We start from the raw sequence: 19,069 nt of genomic DNA, 5'->3' as shown, positions 1-19,069 counted from the left end.
GGAAGGAGTGAGTGGAACCCTGGACGGGGCAGCGGTGGTGGCACCGAGTAGGAGGAATTGTTGACGTATACGATGCATCTTTCAGATTAAATTTTGTAACACTTATTACTGAGTTAGTCATCGTGGAACCTTTCTTTTCAATTTCTAATTCTAAGACACATGGTTAAAATTAAGATTAATATTCTTGTTGGCTTTAGTTTCCTATAACTTTAAAATTTACAAAGTGTCTGCGGGGGGAGGGAGGGGGGGGATGGAGCATACACATCAACATAGTATATACTCTCCAGATCATGTTTTAATCTATAACAGGATAGCAGAGCAGCGCTACATGTAATCAAAACATATTTTACTAGGAGAGGCAATCAGCACTCAAAACCAAAATGGTTCTTGAATGAGTATCACTGGTATAAGACAGCTAACTGACCTTTTAAGTATCATGTAAACCTGACATTTTCTGCTCTTTTTTATAGTTAACTTCTGTAGCAAGTTGAAAGTGGTGCAACTAATGCCAAAATCTAAAGGGAAATAGACCCTCCGCCCAAAGTAAGGTAGACACCGGGAAAGATGTTAAAAACCTGGTGAAAAGCAAAGCATGCAAATTTCAGGAAGAAAGAAATGTTCATATGTGAAATGAATGTAAACACAGAGATCTGCCAGGAGGAACGGGAAAGGCAGGGAACGAGCAAAACCTCCCACCAGTGAGCGGAGGATTTAGGAGAGAGAAAGTTGGTAAACAGAAGATTCAAAAAGTAGAAAATGAAATCTTTAGCAGAGACTTTAGCCTTTGACACTGTCAAGAGTAGAATCTCTTCTCAGATTCTTGAACCTTCAGTGCCAGAGCAAAGGTGGCATCATTCATGGTGCCGTGGAGGGTAAAAGAGAGCCAATGGGAACAGGAATAAGTTCTTCAATAAAAGAACTATGTTCAAGATCTCTGCCATAGTATCCCCAAAGGCAAGGCTGTAGAATTAAATAGTTCCTAACCTGCAATCCCACTTCTGGGTGTATAGCCAAAGGAAATGGAAACAGGATCTCGAAGAGATATCTGCACTCTCATGTTCATTGCAGCATAATTCACAATAGCCAAGATATGGAAACCACCAAAGTGTCTGTCAACATATGAAAGGATAAAGAAGATGTGAGATATATGTGAATATTACTCAGCCATGAGAAACAAGGAAATCCTGCCATTGATGACAACATGGATGGACCTTCAGGGCATTATGCTAAGTGAAATAAGTCAGACAGAGAAAGACAAATACTGTATGATCTCACTTATATGTGGAATTGAAAAAAGCCAAACTCACAGAAACAGAGAGTAGAGTGTTGGTTACCAGGGGCTGAGGTGTGGGTGGGAGTGGAGGAAAGGGGGAGATGTTGGTCAAAGGGTACAAACTTCCAGCTAAAAGATGAAGAAGTTCTGGGGATCTAATGTACAGCATGGTGACTACAGTTAATGATAGTGTACTATATCCTTGAAAGTTGCTAAAAGAGTAGATCTTGAATGTTCTCACCACAAAACAGAACTGGTAATTATGCGATGTGATGGAGGTGTTAGCTAACACCATGGTAGTAATCATTTTGCAATATCTAAGTGCATCAAATCAACACATTGTACACCTTAAACTTACACAATATTACACGTCAGTTATATCTCAACAAAGCCAGAAAATAAAATAAAATAAATAGCTCCCCAAATTTAGATGCCATAGGTGAGATGATAGAAGGGGGAGAAGTTGGGAATTTATTTGAAATTAAGGTATATATCAGGAATTTCTAATTGATCTCCAATATCTAATCCTCCCTTGTTGCTCAGTAACAGAATTCCCAAATGTCAGCAGGGCACAGGGCTGCCTAAAATAAAGACTATATTTCCCAGCCTCCCTTGTAGCTGAGGTGGATCCGTCAGACTGAGTTTTGGTCAATGGATATGCGGAAGTGTTTGCACACCTTCAGGAAATGTCTTTAAAAGAAGGGAGCATGGCTTGTTCTTGTGCCTTTTTCATTCTTGGTCACTGAGATATAAGTGTGATGGCTGAGACTGGAGAAGACATCTCAGGCCTTGGGGTGAAGGCCACACACACTAAGGAGCCGGGGTCCCTGATGATAACAGAACCTCCATACCAACCACAGAGAATGTTTCCTTGACAGCGAGATAAACTTCCGTCTTGGTGAGTCCCTGATAATGACCTGACTGATAAAGTTATCCTGAGAGTAACTAGAACTTACAGAGGCAGGACAGGCTCAATCCAAAACAAACTGGTATGAGGCTTCTAGCACTAGAAAGCTGACAGGGTCCTTTCGAAATAAATATTCGGGTAAATCGGATCAGTGTAAACAAACACGAGTTTTAGTTTGAGACTGAGAAAAAAAGGAAAATAAGGTAACAGAACCACCTAATTAGACAGCTGACGGGGTTGGGGTTGGCGAAGATGAAGCTGACATACATAAGTACCTTCTGTGCTTAGAAACATGCAAAATATTTAAAAAGGATTCCGCCCTTGAGCTGAAAATGAGGGGCTTTACACGGTAATCGTTAGTAGAAGAAAAATCAACAATGCACCAAGAGCTTTCCGTTACAAACATGAGAGAGGGGGAAGCGTGTTTCCAGAAAAGAGGTACCTTGTGTGTGAGGCACAAAATCAACCACAACCTTGGAAAAGTCTTGCAGAGCTAAGAAAGAATTTCATGGTTAAATCATGACTACGGGGCTACAGAGTTTACTATAAGCCAAAATCTGTGAGATGAAACTAAAAATGTTAAATGAAAGTGTAGAAACCACAAGATCAAGAGAGGCAGAAAAATGGTGGATCTCGTGTTATCATACAAGCTGACGAAACACTGCCGGGGATCAAACAAAGGATGGCTCTTTAGAATTCACAAACAAAGGAAATATCATGTCTTGGCTTTGAGTGCCAGATAAGAACTTACATAGGAAGTATTTTCATAGGAACCACTAAGTAATAGTAGTTACAACACGGTTTAGTTCCACATTCTGGCAGAAAACTCAACAAAATCCATTGTGCAGTTACCCATCTTTAAAAAGGGAACTGTGCCCAACCCACAAGCAGTAAATGGGAAAGGTTAAAAGGAATCACATAAGGAGAAATTAATTGAGAAAGCCAGGTTATTGCTTAAACATTACTAGACGCCCAAGAAAAGCATTTGCCATGAATTTTTTAAAACTTATTTTTTAAAAAATCTGTATAACCACTAACTACTAAAAACAAACAAACAAACACACACCTCTATTTTAGGAGGGGTATCTTTTTTTTTTTTTTCATGTAAAGATTTACCAAATGAGAGGGACAGAGAGACATAGAGTTTGAGGGGCAGGTGTAAACCAAAAATCGGGCGGCAAAAAGGATGTAAAGCCTGGTCGGGAGCTTCAACCATGGGGGTAAGAGAATATGACAGCCTGGCTGGGAGTCTGTGGGACCCCTTTCAATCATGGGGCAAAATATTTAATTCAAGATGAAAGGGGAAGACAGAGAAAGACGAATACTGTATGATGTCATTTATATGTGGAATGTAAAAAACAAAAAGAAAAACAAAACATAACTCCTAGAAAAAGAGATCAGATTTGTGGTTTCCAGAGGCAGAGGTTGGGGGTGGGGAATTGGAGGAAGGTTCTCAAAAGGTACCAACTTCCAGTCATAAGATAAATAAGTGTAAAGGAGCTGTTACAGTGGAGGATTACTGGACTGAATGTCAACATTATGACATAGTGTGAGTGTGTTTCGTGTTTGGTAATTGCAATCATTGTTGCTTATGTTGTGGTCATCCATTTACAATGCTTGGTGTCAGTTTATTTACCTCTTGTAAAAATAAAATACAGTGTGTGTGTGTGAAAAGAAAAAGATAAATAAGTGGTAGGGACGCACTGCATAACGTGATGACTGTAGTTAACAATGCTTTATGATGTATATGAAAGTTGTTAAGACAGTAGATCCTAAGAGTTTTCATCACAAGGAGAAAATTTTTTTTCTGTTTTCTTTTGCTTTTTCTCTTTAGAGTATCTGCATGAGATGAAGCGTGTAATCATTTCACAATATATATGTCAAACCATTATGCTGTACACTTTAAACTTACACAGTGATGTGTGTCAATTATATCTCAATAAAACTGGAAAAAAAAAAGATGAAAGGGGAAAAGAGAGACTAAATGAAGTTTTTAGGGAAATTTTGCATCCCAAATTTGGTTTGGGAATCCACTGACGGGAGATATTAAATGTCCAGAATGTTCTAGACATGGCTGATGGAACAAAAGTCATCACAGCCAGAGAGCAGTTACTCAAGGTTCTGAAGGAGCCGTTACCCTCATCAAAGCGTGACCCTCAGTAAGATTCTGATCCACATGAAAATCTTGAAGAACATGCAAACTAAACAGGAGGTTCGCTTACACAACAGGTTAACTAGTAGAAGATAGACTAAGCAGAAACCCTACCTATTTTTTAAACGTACCAAAATTGGGGGAAATCATGCTAAGTTAACCTAATGTTTTAGGAGAGAAAGAAACATGAAGACAAGGAGAATGCATGGACATAATTTATTTAGAGCCTCGAAGCTCTTTCCGTGGATGCCTGTAATAGAAAAGGGCCTGTTTTGAAAAACAAAAGAAAGCAAAACAACAAAACTCAGCACTGTTTTTCATGATGAAGGAATGATGTGTGTGTACACATTGTATAGCAAAGTGCTGAATTCTTTCAATCTCTTTCTTCTCGGAGTCCTTCTCCCTCAGACAGCCCTTTCTCCATCCCTCTGCCACCCCTCTTGGCCCTGAGGGCTCCCCTCTTCACCCTCTGTCTCTCCAAAATCCTGGTCACGGCACACTCCGCACCTCACCGCCATCACCCGCTCAGACCCAAAAGGCTAGCGCTAGCTCAAGGGCATTGAAAACATTAACTACTTACAGTTCTTTGTGCTCTTAGGAATACGCAATTCACACGGTCATTAAGATAGAAATTGTTTCGAAAAAAACGTAAAACATCGTTCTATCTTTGTGCACATGGGAAAAAATGATGATAATAACAAAAGCTAACGTTTGTTAACAGCATTTACTATTACTGCTATATTATATTAACTCCTTCCCGCTATCACCGTCATCATCATCACCTCCCCTTTCTATTCATGAAGAAGCTGAGGTCACCCAGCTTACTTAGCAGAACACATTTCTGTTCCCTGCTCTTTAGTCTGGCTCCAGAATCCACATTCTTAACTACTATCGCATATGGACTCCGTCTCTCCCCAGAGGGAGTCCCTTCCTGAGTTTTCTGTCTCTGTGGATGGCACCCCTGCACATCCACTAACCCACTCTCCCTCACCCTATCCACTCGGCACACTGGGCCTGCGTGGATTCCTGTGGCAGCCTCTCCCTGCCTGTGTTTCTGCAGGAGCATGTCCATCTACCCTCTCTCTCTCTCTCTCTCTCTCTCTCTCTCACACACACACACACAGACACACACACACACACACACACACACTCCATCCTTTCACCATATGTAGCCAGAGTGTGGGGTGTCCAGCTCTTAAAGCCAGCACTACAGCTTCTTGTCTAATAAGATTAAACACACACACACACACACACACAAAATAACAAAGCAACAAGGAACACAAATATCCACTTTTAAAATTATTAAAGATTTTGAGTGTGTAATGGGGTGTTGTAAGACCAGATCTCAACATTTCTGAACGCCTGAGGGTAAAATCAGGGACAAGATGTATTGGAAATCTTCCAGAAATTTTCTTCCTGTGGCTCTAAAACTGGAAGTAAGAACATGTCTGCTGGGCGGGCTCTTCTTGGTTCTAGAAGGGAGCAAGTCAATGACCTCAGGGTAGTGGCCACTCAGGGTCCATGTGGCAGTGGACACTGGGGCCTGTCCCAAGCCAGCCCTCCCAAGGATTTTAAAAGGAGAATGTTTGGAGCAGGCTAGCTTGGGATGGCCCTGGCTTGCATGTTGGTGAGAGGAGGGGAGCACTGATCCGGTGGGGGAAGGGCAGGTCTGACAGCACTCGAACCCCTTTACCCTTCAAAGAACAACTGGGTGCCTGCAGCAGTGACCCAAATCAGAGAACCGGACACTGTGTGTCTCTGGGGACAGAACCAGCAACAACGAAGTGTTATTGGAACTCAGCAAGGGGGTTCCTCCAGCCTGGGGCACCTGGGTTCTGGGCCAGCATAAGGAGCTAAGTACAAACGAGACCCTGTGGATTACTGGCCATATAAGGGGGAGAGAGGGGCAAAGAGAGAGACTGGATTACCTACTTATCTAGGAATGTGGGGAGTACAAAATGTATTAATTTTCTTAAAAAAGGTGGAATGTGATCTTATTTGTCTCTTCCTATACATGAAATGGGTCATATCAAATTATGTTGGTTATTATTAGAATTACTTCCTTCTCCCTTTCTCCATCCATCTCTGAGACCATGGCCTAGAACTTGCACCTCCTTTGACTTTGCCTAAGTCAACTCTGTATATCACTGTGTCTGACCGTGCTCTGCCATGACCTCATTTCTTCATCAAAGGGAGCCTTACACTTCAGTGAGAAGTTCATGTTCTGGTCTGGTCCTTCAGTGTCTAGGACCGCACAATGCACATTATCTGTTTGCTCTGTATGACCTGATGGCTGGTAAATTGATTCACACTAATTAAACCCACAAAAGGCTGATTCATGAGCTCAGAGAACAATATGTTAAGTTACAGAGAAAGATAAAACTGGCCAGAAAAGCAAGGACGTACATTTGAACTGGACATTGTGTTTGGGGTAAGTCCACCCAGGAAGCCAAACAACAAAGCAAAGCATTGCCTTGTCAACAGAGAATCAAAGCAAAGGAGTTAGAATACTGTCTCATGATATTTCTAGAAAGTTCTGGTAGACTGAGAATTTGCCTCCCATGATTGTTATGCTTGAAAAACCAAGACAAGTATTTAGAATATGTCCCTCTCTCTCGAGGGTGCCAGAGTGACAATGATAAGTTCTCACAGCACAACGCTCATTTTTCCCATTGTCAATGAGAGACACTCTCATTCTGTTTGTACGTGTTACTATGCTTAGAACTGCTGAACTTGCAGGTAATTTGCAGCATCATATCTTAATGGATAATTTAGATCGTGCCAAGTAAGTCTAAGCATCGTATCATCGCACGAAGGGCTAAAGGGACACCTGCAATCATCTAGCTCCCTGGTTTTCGAATTGTGTGCCATGGATCCAAAGGGCTGCTGAATTAGGAAACCACAGGTGTAGGGAGGAGGCTGAGGAGACAGGCTAGAGCTGACCACCCCCTTGTAAGGAGTGTGGATTCTTCAAAGAGCAGAAACCATTGATATGTTTTAATATCTAGGGACAGCATGAAGTTCACATTTTAAATAACCAATTTGGAGAAAGTGACTGGAGGAAAGCAAGAGCAGAAGTAAGAAGACCACCTAGGAAGGTACAGTATTTGTCCAGGGGAGATACCATGATGTTGGGATCAGGGTAATAGCAGCAGAGCTGTAGAGAAGTGGATGGATTGGAGACGTCAACTTAAAAGCAGAATACATAGGACTTGGCTAGCGAGGGAGCAGATGTTATCAAGGGTTCACTCACTTATTTATCCCATCCAGAAGACTTATTGAGTGCTTACAATGGGCTGGGCTCTGGGCTAGGTGCTCATCTAGACAGCCAAGTCTCCAGCCTTCCTGGAGCTGATGTTCTAGTGGAGGGAGACAGACAATGGACAAGCACACAAGTAGGTAAAATATTAACATGCTCTGGACTTCCCTGGTGGCACAGTGGTTAAGAATCTGCCTGCCATTGCAGGGGACACGGGTTCAAGCCCTGATCCGCGAAGATCCCATGTGCCATGGAGCAACTAAGCCCATGTGCCACAACTACCGAGCCTGCCTCTGGGGCCCATGAGCCACAACTACGGAAGCCCCCATGCCACAACTGCTGAAGCCCGTGTGCCTAGAGCCCGTGCTCCACAACAAGAGAAGCCACTGCAGCGAGAAGCCTGGGCACCACAACAAAGAGTAGCCCCTGCTCGCTGCAACTAGAGAAAGCCCGCACGCAGAAACGAAGACCCAATGCAGCCAAAAATAAATTAAAAAATACATGTATTAACGTGCTTGGAAAGAGCCTGGGAAATCAATTTTCGGGCTCCATGAATTGTTTCCCGTCTCTCAGGTCTCACTGTCCTGTTCCACTTCTTCTCCAACCAACCAGCTGTCCACCCTCCTGAAAATCATTTCATATATTTTATCCAGTTTTCAGTCTGTAAGATGGAAGGGTGAATCTACCCCCTGTTAATCCCTTCATGGCCAGAGGTGGAAGTGACTTTTTCTTGCATGAATTTAATATAAGGGATAAAGGAAAGGGAAGAGTCAAAACTAACCACCAGGTTCTGACTCTAATAGTACAGTAGACGGTTGTGAAGCAAAACCAGATGGCTTTGGATTTATTTTTGTCTCTTCCTCTCTTCTGTTCTTCTTCCTTTCCCTCCTTCCTTCCTCCCCTCCCTCACTCCTTCCTGCCTTCATTCTCTCCTTCCTTCCTTCTTTCCTTCTTTCCTTTTGTGTATGTGTGTTTTAAAATTTGTTTTGCCTTGAAGATTCTTGAGAGCAGAGTGATGGTGGCAAGGATGGAAATCAACAGACCGGTGTTGGACACGTAGAGTTTGAGATGTCTGTAAGACATGTGAGGAGGAGTAGGCTAGAGATATCCTTCAGCACCTGGGCATACGGAGATGTAGTGCGCCAGGATGGAGAATCCTGTAGAAAGAGCAGACATTTGGAGGGAGATCTGGAACTCAGACGTTTGAGATGTTAAGTTTGAAATGTTTACAAGACATTCCAATAACAGTATCAAGGTCACAGTTCAATATTTACATCTGGAGCTCAGAAAAGAACATTGGGCTACAGCTATGGATTTGAGACTCTTCAACATATACGTAGAACTTAAATCATGAGAAAGGATGAGGTTACTTCAAAAGAGAGAGAGAAAAAAGGGAGAAAAAAAGAGAGGAAAAGAGAACCAAGGAGAGGAGACAAGACAAGAAGGCCCAACGAAAACACACCATGAGGAACATCAGCAGTAGAAACTGCAAAAGAAGACGAACCCTCAGAGGAAAAGAAAAAGGAGCAGCCATAGAAGAAGCGGGAAACCAGAGAGGACATTTTCAAAGGAAAAGAGTATTTCAAGAGGGAATACCAATTGGTTCAAGTGATACTGAGAGGTCAAGTAAGACAAAAATTTAAAAGTATCCATTAGATTTAGTAGCTTGGAAGCCAGTTTTGGTGGGATGGAGGAAGGGATAAAGAATGAACGGGAAGTAAGTGGAGGTAGCATATGCAGACAGCTCTTCCATGGGGAATGGAAAAGTAGGGTAAGGGACTTCCCTGGCGGTCCAGTGGTTAGGGTTCCGTGCTCTCACTGCCGAGGGCCCGGGTTCATCCCTGGTGGGGGAACTAGCTCCCACAAGCTGTGCAGTGCAGCCAAAAAAAAAAAAAAAAAAAAAAAAAAAGCAGGGTAATCCTGGAGAGACATGATGAGTTAGTAGAGGTTTGCTGTTTATTTTTAAGATAGAAGACACAGAGAGTGAGAGAGTGTTTGGGTGATAAAGCCAAGAGGTCAGGAATGCAGAGAGAAGGATTAACAGAAAAGCAAGTCTCCTGAGAAGGCTCCTGAAAGGTCCAGGATCCAGAACTCACTTTCTAACAGCCCTACTACACCCTTCTGTCAGCCTTAGCAGGTCTCCCCTAACCGATGAAGACCTCTCTAAAAGCGGGGAATGCCCCCTCAATTCCTGTCTGAGCCCATGTGTGACATGGCATACAGTAAGTGTTTGATGTATATTTCTTCAACAAATTAATGTATACATCATGCAAATGAATAAATAAGATTTATGTTGTAAAATCTGCCCTGAAAAGAGGAGCAAAGACATCTATGTATTTAATTACCTTGAGATCAGAAGACACTTTCTGTAGATTTTTGGATAATGTCCCCAGAGTAGAAAATAAGCACAATAAAAACAAAATTCTTATTATTCATATTTTGGAGACAAGGAATGTGATTTTTTTCCAAATTAATCACAACTGATGAATAGCGACTTCCTGTGTAGATCCAAAGGCTTCTTCCAGCATTCTAGGGTGAAGAGTAATTGCTGTATTTCACATCTGAAATCCATCTTCATTTATCAAAAAACACTTTAGTTTGGAAGTACTACATACTTATTTCCATTATTTCCATAACATCTCTATATGTTGACATAGTATTATTACGCCATCAATTCTCAATCATTAGGCTAGTGATAGAATCAAATCCCGGGTAATCCAAAACAGTGAATAATAAGCTGAGTTGGAGACAGCAAGCAGGTTTGTCATCCTAATCTGGGCTCATTTGGGCTAATAGCCCATATCAACCTACAGATGACAGAGGTTCAGCTCAGAACCGTTTGGTGTGGCAAGGGGTCTGCTGGGGATTTTTAAATACCTGAGATATATTCACAAAGCAGATCAAGAACTGGCTAAAGGATAGACCCCCCTACAGGAAGAAGGTTCTATAGTCCAAGGATATGGCAAAAGGCAAAATTAGATTCAGAGGATTTAGAACTAAGAACAAGAACTAAGAAACCACCCCGTCCTTCCTCCTCATTTTACAGATGAAAATAAAACCCGGAGTGATTCCATGACTTGCTCAATGTCACACAGCGAGTTGATGAAACACCCTCCCGGTAAGTGACTCGTGTTCCTCCCAGTCCAGTGCTCTACATCATCTTCATCCACAAAGAGTTCTGGTTCCCTTTTGTCTTCTCCAGCAAGAAGGATTGTTTTCAAATTCTAAAGGACATTTTAAAATGTAAAGAATAAATTGAACGCCAAGATAGATAAGGCATTAAGGGAAATTCAGATTTTTGAAGCTTATGCTACTCCAGACACTTTCCCAGCTGTTAACTCATTTACTCCTTTCAAGCCCCTGTGAGGTTTTGTCCCCATTTACAGATGAGGAAACAGAGGCTACATAGACTAAGTCATTTACTGCAAGTCACATAACAGCAAATGATGCAGCAAGACAAGAATGAGGTCTACACTCTAGTCTGCTTCCCTTTTCACTACAACACGATTCAAGTGGGATCACACCTTCCAGCCCGGACAGATCATAATCCGAAGTACTGAAAGACTCAAAGATGTAATTATGCAACCACTGCTGGCAATCTTTGGGGGGAAGAAAACATGAAGAATAAAGAGGTGCCAGAAGACTGGAAAATAGTTTTTGATTGTGAAATTCGAGAAAGCCTAGATTCTGGGAATTACAGTTTGGTCAAAGCAAATTCTTGATGTCAAATCTTGGCAAAATTCTAGAATAAAATTACTAACTAGATGGCTTGTGAACCACTTAGAAAAGAATGCTGTGATCACGTGGAGCCAACACGGGTTCACTAAGGTCAGGATGCCAAACCATCAAACATATCCACTAGGAAATGAGGTTAAGTCTGTTGGGATGTCATTGTGGTCAAATTGAAAATATGTGATTGAAATAATTGGACAGTTGGATATGTTCACAACTGGTTGCCAATGGCCTGTCATATGACTCTGCCTAATATAATTCCATTAAAAATTTTAGCAATATCTTTCTTTTTTCAGCTTTGAAAATTGTCAGTTTTGTGGATAACTCAAAGTTCGAAGGGAGATGTTATACAATAAAAACCAGTAATCATTTTGACAGACTGAAATGATGGTTACCCCTCAGTTTTAGATTTAAGAAGGAAATGATGGTTACCCCTCAGTTTTAGATTTAAGAAGGAAAAGTTTATTTTTACTTATACATGTAAGTAAAAATAAATAGATGGGTAGATGATAGCAAGATGACAGTCAGATAGATAGACAGACAGACAGATAGGTAATAAATAGATGATAGATAGGTAGATAGATAGGGAGTCAGACAAGTTCCAAATGGAGAAAATGTGACTTGACCAAAATTTGTGGGAGAAAAGACTAAAGTTTAATTGACCACAAGCTCAGTACAAACCAACAGTAGCACACAGATGCCCTCTAACATAGTGGACAAGAACTTGAACTTCAACATCAGCAAAGCTGGACTCACAGTGCAAGTTCATCACTTAATAGCTGTGTGACCTTGGGCAATTTGCTTAACTTTTAAAGCCTTGGGCTACTATTCTATCAAATGAGTATTCTACAATGTCATATTACTAGTGATAGAACTTGGTTTACAATTCAAGTCTTGTGATCCTCATCCAGTGCTTTTTCCATGGAGGGCTACCTTCAAATGGTTGAAAAAGACATTTTAGGAAAAAGGATTAGAATTATTCCATGGGATCTTAGAGGGCCAACCAACATCAGATCAACGGAGGGGCTTTATGAAGAAGCTGATTTCAGCTCAAGTCCTGGAAGAACACCGTGCCTGGCAGGCCAACATGGAACAGGCCCTCCCATGGAATAGAGCCTTCATGGCACCGTACAGAGCAAACAGGCAGCAGGTGTATGATCAACTGTCGGGAATTCTGCTGCAGTCATCCAATGAGGATGAAAAGTGGCACCAATGGTCTATGAGGTCTCTCCAGCTCTAGGATTTCAGAGATTTCTATGATTCTGGGTTTCTATGATTTTGCAAGTGATGTGAAGAAAGGTTTTTACCAAAGAATCTATCATCATCAACTTTGCTTTATGGCAAGCCAAATTTACATGTATTTGAAGTGACAGGAAAAGAAATTCCCTTTCTCAGCATTCACCAGAGGGTGAAAGTAATAGCACAAATGATTCTGAAGTCCCCCACAATTCCAAGCGGCCCACGGAACAACCATGAGCTGCTCCCCTATTTTCTAGCAATTACCTTTTTGCCTTTCGGCAAGTTTGTGAAATATCACTGGCACTGTACACACCCCAAGTTTGTTTGTCTGCTCTGTCCGTCCCCTGCTGCAGATGCCTTAATTTCCTTGTGCTGTTTCCCATCCCATGGAAACCTGATGTAAGCAACTTCATTCTCCTTAAATCATTAACTTATTCACTCATTCATTCATTTATTCATTCAGCCAATATCTATGACTCACTACTTCTAAGAAATAGTTCCCATTTGATGAACACATGTCACGTGCCTGGAGTTTTACATATTTCAGCTCAACTAATCGTGTAAGCAACACAAGGAGCTTTACACCTTTTTAAGATAAGAAGATTAAAACGCACAGAATCAAATGAATCCACTCAAGATTGCACAGCTAAAAAGTGATGAAACTTTGCTGTTCTCATTCTACTACATTCTTATAAGTCAGGCCCTGTGCTGTGAGTAAGCTGGAGAGCAGAGCTACAGTCTCTTCTATCCATCAGCTTACCCCTGGACAGTGGACATCCCATGCACACAGATAACTAACTTAGAGGTCTGTACACGATAATTACATCATACATTTTGGACGGAAACATGATTAGAATAGCCCTCCAGGGAGCAACTTGATAATGTATATCAAAAGTCTTTAGAAGCTGTAATGGTTAATTTTACGTGTCCACTTGACTGGGCTAAGGGATGCCCAGAGAACTGGGAAGACATTATTTCTGGGTGTGTCTGAGGGAAGAGATTAACATTTGAATCAGTAGACTGAGTAGAGAAGATCTGCCCTCACGAACGTGGGTGGGCATCATTCAATTGGTGGAGGGCCTGAATAGCACAAATAAGGCAGAAAAAGGGCAAATTGTCTTCCTCTCTTCTTGAGCTGGGACATGGGACATCCATTTTCTCCTGTCTCTGGACCTCAAGCTCCTGGTCTTAGCCTTGGTCCCTGGGATTTACACTGTCCCTCCCCTCTCCCCTCCCCCAGCCTCCGCCCTCCCATTCTCAGGCCTTCAGCCTCATCCTGGGACTTACCCCGCCAGCTTTCCTGGTTCTCCAGCTGCTGACGACATATGGTGGCCTATCTCAGCCTCCATAATTGCATTAGCCAATTCCCATAATAAATCTCCTCTTATGTATCTACACTGGCTTTGTTCCTCTGGAGAACTAATACAGAAGTCCATATTATTTGACATTAAATGATCGCTTCTGATAATTTAACTTTCCAGCTATGATGTAGTAGGTTTTAGCAGACTAATACTCCCAAAGAAAACAACTAGAAAGCTGAATATAATACAAAGGAACAACTGTTTGAGGTCGTGAAAGAGCTGCTTGGACAGCCAGGACATGAGAAGCCAAGATTCTAGAATGAAGAGAAGGTCTTTGAGGTAACCCCAACATTTTGCATGCAGCTGTTTTTCCCCCATGACATTTGTTGATTCTCGGTAGAATGGTAGAAGAAGCCTGAAAACTAGAAAAATGACAGCTGCTAAGAAGCAGGCCATCAACAGATCTTTCAGCAATCCCACAGGACTGGAAAGACAAAAATTAAAATTGGGGGAGCATGTAAAAAGAACAAACTTCCAGTTTTAAAATAAATAAATCATGGAGTGGAATGTACAGCATGGTGACTATAGTGGATAACACTGTATTATATATTTGAAAGTTCCTAAGACAGTAAATAAAAAATTCTCATCACAAGGAAAAAACCTTGTAACTGTGTGTGGTGATGGATGTTTTAACTAGACTTGTTGTGCTGATCATTTCACAATATATACATATATCAAGTCACGATGTTGTACACCTGAAACGAATGTTATACGTCAATTACATACCAATTTTTAAAAATTTCCTCCCTGTCTTAGACCATTAGGGCTGCTATAATAGAATACCATAGACTGGGTGACTCGTAAACAGCAACCATTTATTTCTTACAGTTCTGGAGACCGGGCAGTCCAAGATCATGGCACCAGCAGGTTTGGTGTCTGGTGGGAGCCTGCTTCCTCATCTTCTCACTGTCACCTCATATGACAAAAGAGGAGAGGGATCCCTCTGGGGCCTCTTTTATAAGGACACTAATCCCATTCATGAGGAAGTGAGCCCAACATTTGACAATTACCTTTGAGGTACTTTCCAAAGTCTTAAGCTACACAGGGAAGCTATAGTATTCTCACTATAATGAAGATTTAAGAAAAAAAGATTGGAGTTTAAGACCTTCCAGGAAGAGACTCCTCTAGTAAGTACTAATGCTCTAGTAAATAGTAGGTATTAGTTGGGACATCTGGACGTTCACACCATAGAAATGAGGATGAGGAACAAACCAAACAGAAACAAGCCTTGCAGAGACTGCAGCTCAGTCTCAGAACAGTCCTGCTTGAACTGCTTATTGGAAGATGGTGTAAATCCTTTCTGGAGGAAGATTGTTTCACCCAGAATACTTCTTACATTTTTTTAATACAAAATGCCTGGCCTTTAATAAATAATTACCAGCCATGAAAAGAAACAAGACCAAAAAATAAGTAGGCAATAAAAACAGACGTACAGGTAACCCAGATATTGGAGTTACCAAACAGGCTTTAAAATAATTGAAATAACTGGGATTTGTATGTTCAAGAAAATCGATGACAAAATGGAAAATTTCACTAAAAAGGGAGAAGACACACAATGGGGCAGAAGCAATGTATTAAGAGATAACATCCTAGATATTTCAAAAACTCACAAAAGTCATCAAGGAAAATTCAGAGATGCTCTAGAACCTAAGTGGGATAAACATAAAGAAAACCACAACTTTGTATATCCTCATAAAACTGCTGGAAACGAAGACCAAAATCTTAAAAGCAGTCAGAGAAAACACAGACCAGTTACATTCCGGGGAGCAACAGACCAAAACACAAACAAAAACCAAAGGAATGATGACTTTAAAGTGCTGAAAGAAAATAAATACCCACCGAAAATCCTATATCCACTGACTGAAGACATCCTTCAGAAATGAAGATAAATTAAGGACATTTCAGGCACATAAAGACAGAGAATTCATTGCCATCAGATTTCCATTAAAGGAAATACTATGTTGTGATGGATGTTAGCTAGACTTATTGTGCCGATCATTTCACAATATATACAAATATCAAATCACTATGTTGTATACCTGAAACTAATATAATGCTATTTGTCAATTATATCTCAATAAAAAAAAAGAAAAAGGAAATATTAATGAAAATTCTTACATAAGGAAAATAATACCAGGTAAAAACAGAAATGCATGAATAGAAAGGGTAAATCAGTGACATTAATTTTGACAGTAGTAAGAAACAATAAAAATGTTTTGTAGGGTTGGCAATGTATGTAGAATTAAAATGCATACCAATAACAAAAAGAGGCAAGAAGACAAGATGGGTTACGTTATTCTTTAGGAAGCTTTGTTTAACATGAAATGATAAGCATAAAAATCAGATTAGAAGCCAGTAAGTCAAGGAATGATATTGTAATCTCTAAGGTAACAACTAAAAGAATAATAAAAGGATGAATAACAAACAAGCTAATGAAAGGAAAAGTGGAATAATAAAAACACTCCATTAAAAGAAAATAAGACAAAAAGGAGAGAAAAGGAACCATAAGACAGGTGAACATAAAGAAAGCAAATGCTAAGAAGATAGATATAAACCAAATTATCTCAGTAATTACATTAAATATAAACAGAATAAGAGCTCCAATTAAAAGACAAATATTGTCCATCTGTATAACAACCACAAGAACAACAAAACCAAAACAACTATGCAGCTCACAAGATACACGCCCTAATATGAGGAGATGATTGAAAGTCCTCAATCACAGAAAGATTGAAAGTAAAACATGGGAAAAGATAAACCATGTGTATGCTAACAAAAAAGTATTATAACTACATTAATAGCAAACAAAGTAAACTTTAAGGCAAGAAACACCACTAAAGATAAAACATATTCACAATGATAAAAACTCGAGTCCATCAGGGAACTATGATAATTCTAAATAATATAGTTTCACAAATTGAAGAACTAAAGGAAAAACGTACAATGAAATGACAGTAGGAGACTTTAACAAATCTCTTTTAGCATATGAAAGAAAAAATAGGCAAAAAATTAATAAATCAGTAAGGATATAGGAGATATGAACAACAAAATTAACAAATTTGATTTGACATATATAGAATACTCCACCCAACAATAAAAAAGTGGTCATTCAGGGCTTCCCTGGTGGTGCAGTGGTTGAGAATCTGCCTGCCAATGCAGGGGACACGGGTTCGAGCCCTGGTCTGGGAAGATCCCACATGCCGCGGAGCAGCTGGGCCCGTGAGCCACAATTACTGAGCCTGCGTGTCTGGAGCCTGTGCTCCGCAACAAGAGAGGCCGCGATAGTGAGAGGCCCGCGCACAGCGATGAAGAGTGGCCCCCACTTGCCACAACTAGAGAAAGCCCTCGCACAGAAACGAAGACCCAACACAGCCATAAATTAAAAATAAATAGATAAATAAATAAATAAATAAAATTTAAAAAAAAAAAGTGGTCATTCATTCCAAGTACACATGGAACATCTACAAAATTGGCCTTATGCTTTCCATAAATAAATTCTCCAGAAATTTCAAATTATTAAAATAATTCAGAGCATATCTGCTGACCACAGTGAAACACCTGAATGTTTGGAAATTGAGCAAGTCACCTTTTAAAATAATATTTTTAAAAATCCACCCTGAGTCAAAGAATAAATCACAAAAAAATTAGAAAATATTTTGAATTATACTATAATGGAAATAGACATCAACCTTCAGAATGTGGCTAAAATTATGCCTAAAGGAAAATGTGTCATGTTAAGTGCATCTACTAGCCAAAGGAAAAGGCTGAAAATCAACTATTTACACATCCATCTCAAGCAGTTAGTACATAAAACGGTACACTGAATCCAAAAATGTAAGAAACAATAAAAATAACAATGTGAATTAATGAAATAGAAAACAAATGTACAAGAAAGAAAATCAATCAAGTTGCCTCTTTAAAAAGATAATAAGAATAAACACCTAACAAGACCAATCAAGAAAAAAGAATGCAAAAGTTGCCAAAATCAAGAATGGAATGAAAAAGGAAACATCACTATCAATTCTATAGACTTTAAATGATATTAAGAGATCGGCTCAGCAGCTCCAGGTGGCTGGGTGGGACCTGAGGTGACAGGGCTGGTAAGGCCCCAGAGGAATCACTGTCCTGCACAGAGGCAGGTCTGAGGGGCTTGCTGACCCACACCAGAGCCTGAATAGGGACTGTCAACTGGCCCCGCTCTGCTCATGGTCTCCGATGGCAGCAGCTGGGCTGACAGACCTTCCTCGTTCTCCAGGCCTTCGCCCGCCCTGACCTCCACCCAAATCCTAAAGCCACAAGAGAGGGGCACCCGCTCACATCTCTGCAGCCCAGGCCCCTGTGCCCAGGCCTGTGAGGTTCTCCTGGGTGGCATCCCGTTTCTGACAGCCAGTGCAATGGAGTGTGGGAGGAGTGTTTCAGGCAGAGGGACCACCGGGTGTAAAAGCTGGGAGGTGGGACTGAGCCGGGAAGACCCAGGAAACCTGGGTTCCTTCTTGTGTCTGAAGGAATGGAGAGTATGAGCAAAGTCATGCCTGGAACGGCGGGCTGAAGCGCTGGACTTCATTCTGAGGGTCCTGGAGGGTCGTGAACAGGAGGAGGATGCAGTCTGAGTCAGGGTTTTAAGAGCTTTACAACGTATTCAAATGTCAAGTCACTATGGTGTACACTCGAAACTAAAATAATGTTGTATGTCGACTATACTTCAATTCTAAAAAAAAGAAAAAATAGGTAAGTTGTACTTCATCAAATTTTAAAACTTTTGTGCATCGAAGGATACTATCAAGAAAATGAGGGGACTTCCCTCGTGGTCCAGTGGGTAAGACTCTGCACTCCTAATGCAGGGGGCCTGGGTTCGATCCCTGGTCAGGGAACTAGATTCCACAAGCATGCCGCAACTAAAAGTCCACATGCCACAACTAAAGATCCTGTGTGCGGCAACTAAGACCTGGCGCAGCCAAAATAAATAAATAAATAAAAATAAATAAATATTTAAAAAGAAAATGAGAAGACAACCCACAGAATAAGAGAAAATGCTTGCAAGTCATGTATCTGGTAAAAGGTTAATATCCAGAATATATTAAAAATGCCTACAACTCAACAAGAAAACAAACACCCCAATTCAAAAATGGACAAAGGACTTAGGCAT

The 19,069-nt window shown here is 40.7% G+C and overlaps 1 non-coding gene across 1 annotated transcript; it reads left to right on the top strand.

Moving 5' to 3' along the window:
- Nucleotides 1–18,721: 18,721 nt before the first annotated feature.
- TRNAR-CCU (transfer RNA arginine (anticodon CCU)) lies at nucleotides 18,722–18,794 on the top strand. Its single transcript has one exon. It is a non-coding gene; the product is annotated as a tRNA-Arg (tRNA).
- Nucleotides 18,795–19,069: the final 275 nt, after the last annotated feature.

Source organism: Eschrichtius robustus, chromosome 14 (assembly GCF_028021215.1).
Source record: "Eschrichtius robustus isolate mEscRob2 chromosome 14, mEscRob2.pri, whole genome shotgun sequence".
Taxonomy (NCBI): domain Eukaryota; kingdom Metazoa; phylum Chordata; class Mammalia; order Artiodactyla; family Eschrichtiidae; genus Eschrichtius; species Eschrichtius robustus.
The sequence above is the reverse complement of the archived record's forward strand: the minus strand, read 5'-3'. Positions and strand labels throughout refer to the sequence as shown.